Below are 7,361 nucleotides of genomic sequence, written 5' to 3' on the forward strand. Positions count from 1 at the left end.
TTTCTAAGTAGTATTCGATTGTATGAATATGGCTTGTTTATGGATTTACCCACATGATGATCTAGATTGTTCTGACTTTTGCTCTTACAAATCAAAGTTGTTATCCATATCAATGTGGAAGTCATTGAACAGGTAATTATTTTCTTTCCTTTTATTTTATATATTTTTGGTTTTTTAGAAAGAAGTCTCATTATATAGACCAGGAGGGCCTTGAACTTGTGACCCTTCTGCCATCACCTCCCACATGCTGGGATTACGGATGTGCATCATATACCTGATACATTTTCTTTCTACTTGGGCAGATACCTATGCATAAAGTAGCTTGACTGCCTCATATATGTATGTTTATCTTTTTAAAAGCTGCAAACATTTTTCCAGAGTGACTATACTATTTGTATATTCCTGCCACAGTATATGAAACAAGTGTCTCAGACATTCACCAACCCTTAATATGGTCAGTCTTTAATCTGAGTCTTTCTAATACATGTGTAGTTTTAATTTGCATTTCCCAATAGATCAGGTGCATATTTGATAGGGTCTTTTCAGAATTACTTTCCAATAATGATCTTAAGCATTTCCACACAGGTAAATGTAGTTTTGCTGCCTTTGTTATGGAACAAGAACTATTTCCTCACAGAGTGGTGCCTGTCAGATTTTCTCTAGCCCCCACAGTAAAGGAATAAAACACATTTATAGAGGTATCAGAGTTTAAATACAACAGTCCACTCTTGAAAATCTCATAGAACCTCCTGCCTTGCACAGAAACTTCAGTTCTCCTACACTAATGACTTTAGATGTGTAGGTCATGAGTTTGAGTAGAGTTAAACAAAGAAGACAAAGAAATGATCATATCATGAAAGGCAGAGGGATACAGCACAGGAAATCTATCCAAATCTGATTTCTAGAGCACAAAGAAAAGCCTTTCCAGGCCTTTGCTGTCAACAGAAGGATCTTATTTAATTATGCTCCATGTCTGTATTCTGAGATAAAGTTTGACGCCCAGGAGCCATATTCTGGAATGCTAACTGGACTACCTGTGCCTAGACACAAAGGAGATGAATGAAAACAAAGAATAATGACACACATGTATGGAAATGTCACAATAAAGTCCAGCACTTTGTGTGCTAACCTAAGTAATTAATATGAAAAAGAAACACATGCACACACGCACGCACGGTCTCTAATCACAATGTTACAACAATTGAAAGGCAGCAAGTGTTGCTCATTAAAATAACAGACAAAACTGCTCTCCAATCTAGTCTATCCACAGGACTAAAAATAATTTGTGTCTCTTTCAATTCATATAATCACTTGATTAAAAACAAAAACAACGCAACAGGTTTTAAAGCTGTCTTTACAACCTTGTCAAGTCCTACAATTAGAGAAAAGTTCCAATCAAGCATGGGAGACATGTCACAGGAAAATGAAAAGCAATGTTTAACTTCAGGTAACTTTTTCTGATCATCATTCTTATTTTACCTTCATTTGTTTTATAGGGAGGGTTTTCCATAGTTGTCTACTAATGGGAAACACACAGCTTGAGCTTTAGCCTAGTGGCTTCTGGACTGGGAAAAGCTTTGGATAAGTTAAAATTAATGAGACAGCAAGTACACTGATATGAGAAACGCTACCCAAATTACAGGTCAATGCAGCTGACTGTGGAGACGCCATCTGGCATCCAGATAGGGCCCAGGGAAGCCCTTAGGATTCTGGGCCCAGCATGTGGCCACAGCCTCCTAGACAAAAGCATACCCTACACCTGTGGTCAGCCTCCCACAGGACAGCCTAGCCTTTGTTGCATGTATAGCACTACCCCAAGAAGGATGCCTGCCTCATATTCATGTTTTGGGTGATTTGTTTCCTTATTTTTAAAATCTATTCCAAACGTTTTAAAGTAAGTTTAACAGACAATACAAAATACAGAGCAAAATTCAATCACTTCTCTAACAAAAAAATAAATCAAATCAAGACTTAAGTAGGACCTCTCTCTATCATAGGCTATAACATAAAAAAAAGGACCTGACTCTCTGCCAGATTACCACCATCACTGAGTTGAGTGCAGCCCATCAAGCTGGCCAGGATGACCAAAGTGCTGGGCAGGACCAGGGACAGTGTATGCAGGTAAGAATACAATTTATGAATGATACCAGGGTTCCATCATCCACAACCTGAAAGGTCCTGTGCATGAGGGTGATGTGCTCACCCTTCTGGCATCAGAAAGAGAGGCTTGGGGGCTGCGCTAAACATGGCTATGCTAAACATGGCCCATGAGATGACTTGCCACTGTTGAATGAAGTGTTTGTGTTGTATGTTAAAATACAAAGGACCTGAAATCTAATCCTATTTCGAATATTCAACATGAGACTTGGAAATTTCTTTTTGTGTGTGCCTTAGCTGAGTAACACTCTAAGTGCCCGTTGTCAAATCTTTTTTACAGATTTGTCCCTATGAGGTATGGAATAAGCACCAAAATGTAAATCCTTCACCAAGAAAGTCTTTACGCATACACACACACACACACACACACACACACACACACACACACACCAATGGGAAGGAAGGAAGGAGAGTGAACTGCCCAATGCATTTACTCCTGTAGCTGGTGGATACTGAGTCACAGTTCAGTTCATGGCTCACACCACAAGTAGTACTATAGTCTTTTCCCAAATCACATCATCTTGCCTTTCCTACTACCCTTGAAGCACTGGTTTCAATCAAGTATTAGATAAGAAAGTTGACTGGGCATGGTATATAGTATGTCAACATCATGGCAAAATATTTAAGTGAAAAGTTTTCTGTACAAACTTTGCCCTCAGTGCTAGAGTAAGAGATGGAGAGAGGAACTGCAGACTGTGAAAGAAGAAAACAGATTACAATAACCAAAGCCTCAAAGGGAAGCTGCTTGCTCCAGTATTATAACATTTAACATCTGAATGTATTTTCAACTTTTAAAAATAAATTATTGTTAATCGTTGCAAAAACATAAGTTGGGCTGTGTTTGGCATTTACTTTGTACCTCCTGTTTGAATCTTATCCAGTTAAATGTGAGGCATAATAACTGAATTGAATACAGGTCTCTTGTTAGCATATGATTAAATTACTTTTCTTAGGAAGGACAGAATGACAGAGACCTTTCTGAAAATATAAAGGGGAATCCTTATGAGGGGGTAGTTAAATTGGTTAGGGTGGTAGAGGGAGAAACATTCAATGGTGATGCCCATGCCAGAAATTTGATGTGCCAGTTAGCTGGAGTGAGTTAGGCCCATTGGAAGGCCTGGAAAACAGAAAGTTATTAGAATACCAATTAGTAGAATTGTAAAATTAGATGTCAATAAACAAACAAACAAAATGTCGATATTAAATCCTTCCTAGTTCTGACACTGAACACAGAGGAACATTCTTGGTATTTGTGGTATGACATAAGTCTTTGGTCATTTATTTTCTTAACTAGTAATCTTCATTTATTTTGCATTAAATCATTTTGATAACAATGATTTTTAAGTACATGTATAAATAAAAATTAAATATTAAAAGTGGTTCTCCAAAAAGGCATCATACAAACTACACAAATTTCCATCCATTCTTGGGGCTTTAGCTTTTATCACTAATTTCTCCCAAAACCAGGAGACACAAGTTAGCTGAGAAGTATCAGCATCTCTTTCAAGAGACAGCAGTCATTTGCCAAAGGCTGGTCCAGAAAAAAATAAAATAAAACTGAGAGAAACTGCCAAAAGTGTGTGTACACAGCACTTTTCCAGGAATGCCCTTTCACTCTGGTCTCCCCAAATGCCCTAGTTTGGATGATAAATTAGTATGCTCACTCCACTGACAGAGGAGCCAGATTGGGGCTCCTAGACCATACACCCATCTGTCATCTCCACTGGTCAGCACCCAGCTTTTGCTTGGCACAAGCTGAATTATCAAATGAAAGGCTTCCCAGTGCCTAGTGGCCAAGAACAGGAACCACTACTTCAGGAAACTGCTATTCCCTCCCCCCAGAGATGAAGAGTAACAGAGCTGATCATGAAGTTATACTGTGGTTTCAGGCCTACAAATTCATTCCTCTTTTATTCTCTACCTTCTCAACATTATTAGAAGCTTAGAAAACTCCCTTCTCTCAAAAAAGCAAAGGTTGAGGCAGCAAGAGGATGGGAAGATCTGCTTGGCTCACCACTGACACCCTATAAGTAGCAGTGTCTAGCTCTTAGGTGTGGATAAGTAGTTTGGGAATAAATGAATGAAAATAAACTCAGCAGTATATTTTACTGGTGTTAATATGTAAACTCTTTCAGGCACCTGAAATTAAATTTTAACCAGAAGAATGTATTTTATAACAGACAAACTGTGGTCAGTTAGTGGAGGCAGGCTTACTTTTCACTGCAGAAGGTAGAAGTGGATCCTGTCTTTGCTCCTTAAATTTGGCAAGCCCTATCAAAGTTCAGGCAGTCTGGTGGTGTTTCTAATTATAGAGGACTGAAGGGATGCTATCCTTATTCTTCCCTTTGATATTAGCTCTTTCAGACACTGGAAAGTTAGGAGGTGGTACTCACTGTTGAAAATCAAGTCATCTTCCCTGAAAATATGCCCTTGGTTTTCAATTTCTAACATACAATGTGAGATTTGAGATGTTCTCATGATTTTTTTAACTGCTCCCTCTCTTACCTTAAAGCTCAAAGCATTCAGAAGCTTAATATTGCTGTTTTCAACTATCTGTAATCTCAAGAGGACAGGTAGTAGTGTAGCACGTATTCAAGATCCTTCAGATTGTATCATGAGAAAGTAGCCCATGATCAGCCCACAGAACACTTGGCATCTTTGGGATTGGGGCCATGATTTGGTGGATGAAGTGAATGGAGTAGTCTGAGGCTGTATGCTAGGAAGTCCAAGTTGGTACATGTTAAGACACAAACCTTTTCTTTAGGTAGGTATATATTATAATACATATACTATGATCATTTAGTCATTGATCAAATTCTCATAAAGTGTGTTATCATAAGCTGCTGTTTCTATTCAATATGAAAGGAGTGGAAACTTTGCCTCATGTGTTACATGGGCAATCCAGAAATCATTAAAGCATATTACTTCGCATGCCAAGGGAAAAGCAGGAACAAGGGGCAACTTCAGCCCAGAAGCAAACTACTTAGTAGGTTCTAAGTCAGATTCCAGGATGATGTGATACTTAATCAGTCTTGAAAGATGAGTAAGAGTTTACTAGAAGGGAACATTCCAGGTAGGAGAACATCCAAAAGATATGCCCAGGTATAGGCAGAACAAGTCTGAGAGACTGTATCAGGGAACAGGGGATACAGGTGGGATGTTGGTGTAGCCCTGCTAGTGCAAGAAGTCCGAGTGCTAACAGGTTGGGGTTCTAGCTTCAGGAAAAACTCACTTATATGCTTTAAATTCAGTAAGGGAATTTGGTTTGCAAGTAACTCCTGCATGGCAGACATATTAGTGAAAAAACCCACTGCATCACTAGACAATGAGCAGAAAAGAGCTGTTCCCCATCATACATAAACTGCCAAAAATACAGAACTAAGAAAGAACACTGACAGCTGCAAGAGAAAAGTGCTGTGTTACTTATAAAAGAGTAAGCCCACAAGCCTGATGTAGTGGTGCATGCCTTAATCCCAGCATTCAGGAGGTAGAGGCAGGGGTCTCTGTGAGATCGAGACAGCAAATTCCAGGCCAGCTGGGGCTATAGGAAGACCCTGTCTCAAAACCCAGCAACAACAACAAAACTAAATCCACCAATAAACAAACAAAACCCAGCATATTTCTCAGCAGAAACTATAAAGGACAGGAGGCATGGAATAGTATATTCAAGTACTGTAAGAAAACAAACACCACAATGGGTTACTAGATCCAGCAAAACTAGCCTTCAGAAGGCAAAGAAGATATACTTTTTAAATTACTCATAAACCCACATGACTAGAGATACAATAATGTATTAATAATCTTCATTGTGACCTTAACAGGATTTAGAATCACCCTGCACATATATCTGTGTCTATAAGGGCATTTCCAGAAAAGTTTAATAGAGAAGACTGGCCCCGAATGTGAGAGGTACTGTATCGTATCATGGGTTAGCTCCTGAACTGAATAAAAATGAGAAGGAGGAATACAGCATTTATCACTCTCTGCTTCTGGACTGTAAATACACTGTGACCAGCTGCCTCACACTCCTGCCACCATAACTTCCCCACCATAAGGGACTGTATACTCGCACTATGAACCAAACTAAAACCCTCCTTCCTTAACTTGCTTTTATCAGACATTTTGCTATATCAAAAAAAAAAAAAAAACTAATACAACACTTAAATGAATTTTACTCCCAAAAGAGTAAGCAAGAGAAACATGATCACAAGACCAGAGAAAGAAGGGGCTGGAGAGATGGCTCAGTGGTTAAGAGCACTGACTGCTCTTGCAGAAGACCTGGGTTTGATTCCCAGCACCCACATGGTGGCTAAGAATCATTCTTAACTCCAGTTCCAGGGGAATTCGACACTCTCTTCTGACCTCCTTGGCATTGCATGTCATGGGTACACTCACATACATGCAGGCAATACACTTGTACACGTAAAATAAAAACAATAAAATTAAAAATTAAAAAATCTTACTAGAAGAGTAAACAAATGATAATTAGGAAAAGATGAAATATGATTGCTATAGTAAAGCAATGACAGAAGCTAATATGTATGTTTCAATAATAACCCAAAGTAGATTGTTTATTCTCCAATTAAAAGAAGTAGACCCAACTATCTGCTGTAAGAAATCTTGTTAGAAGTTTGTAGGCAGGCTGAGACTAAAGGGTAGAAAATTAAAATGAAATCCCAAACCAAGAGTAGCTATGCTTATTATCCAATGAAATAAGACTTCAAGCCAAAATTGGTCAGAAGAGATAAAGAAGGTCAATTCAAACTGATAATCCATCAAGAAGATATAACAACTGAAAGAAATGCTTGAAGACTCAATTTCCTTTAAAAATGTTTTACTTAGCATATAGAACATAGAATGGGTTTTATTATATATGATATATCCTATTATATATGATATGATATATATGATATAACATATATATGTATATATCATTATACTTTGCTATTTGCCCACACACACACCCTTCCAAACCTCTCACTCTGGTGGTCCCTTCTCTTGAAATAAGCCCCTTTCTGCCTCTCTCTCCTCTCTCTCTCTCTCTCTCTCTCTCAAACACACACACATACACACACACACACACACACACACGAATGTAGAGTCCATATGAGAAAAAACATACAATAGGTTTTTCTTCCCTTCATTGCCTACTCCTTTTCCTTACTTTATGCCTCCCTCCCCATAGTCCCCTGTCTACTTTCATG

At 38.5% G+C, this 7,361-nt stretch overlaps 1 protein-coding gene and 1 pseudogene across 1 annotated transcript in view; one reads left to right on the forward strand and one right to left on the reverse strand.

Annotated features, from left to right (window-relative positions):
- Window positions 1-2,243, forward strand: part of LOC115067131 — a 2,671-nt pseudogene extending 428 nt beyond the window's left edge.
- Stk39 (serine/threonine kinase 39) overlaps window positions 1-7,361 on the reverse strand; it is a 331,576-nt gene that overhangs the window by 24,278 nt on the left and 299,937 nt on the right. The window lies entirely within an intron of this gene.

The sequence above is a fragment of the Nannospalax galili genome, unplaced genomic scaffold (genome assembly GCF_000622305.1).
Source record: "Nannospalax galili isolate Female #2095 unplaced genomic scaffold, S.galili_v1.0 scaffold165, whole genome shotgun sequence".
Lineage (NCBI taxonomy): Eukaryota > Metazoa > Chordata > Mammalia > Rodentia > Spalacidae > Nannospalax > Nannospalax galili.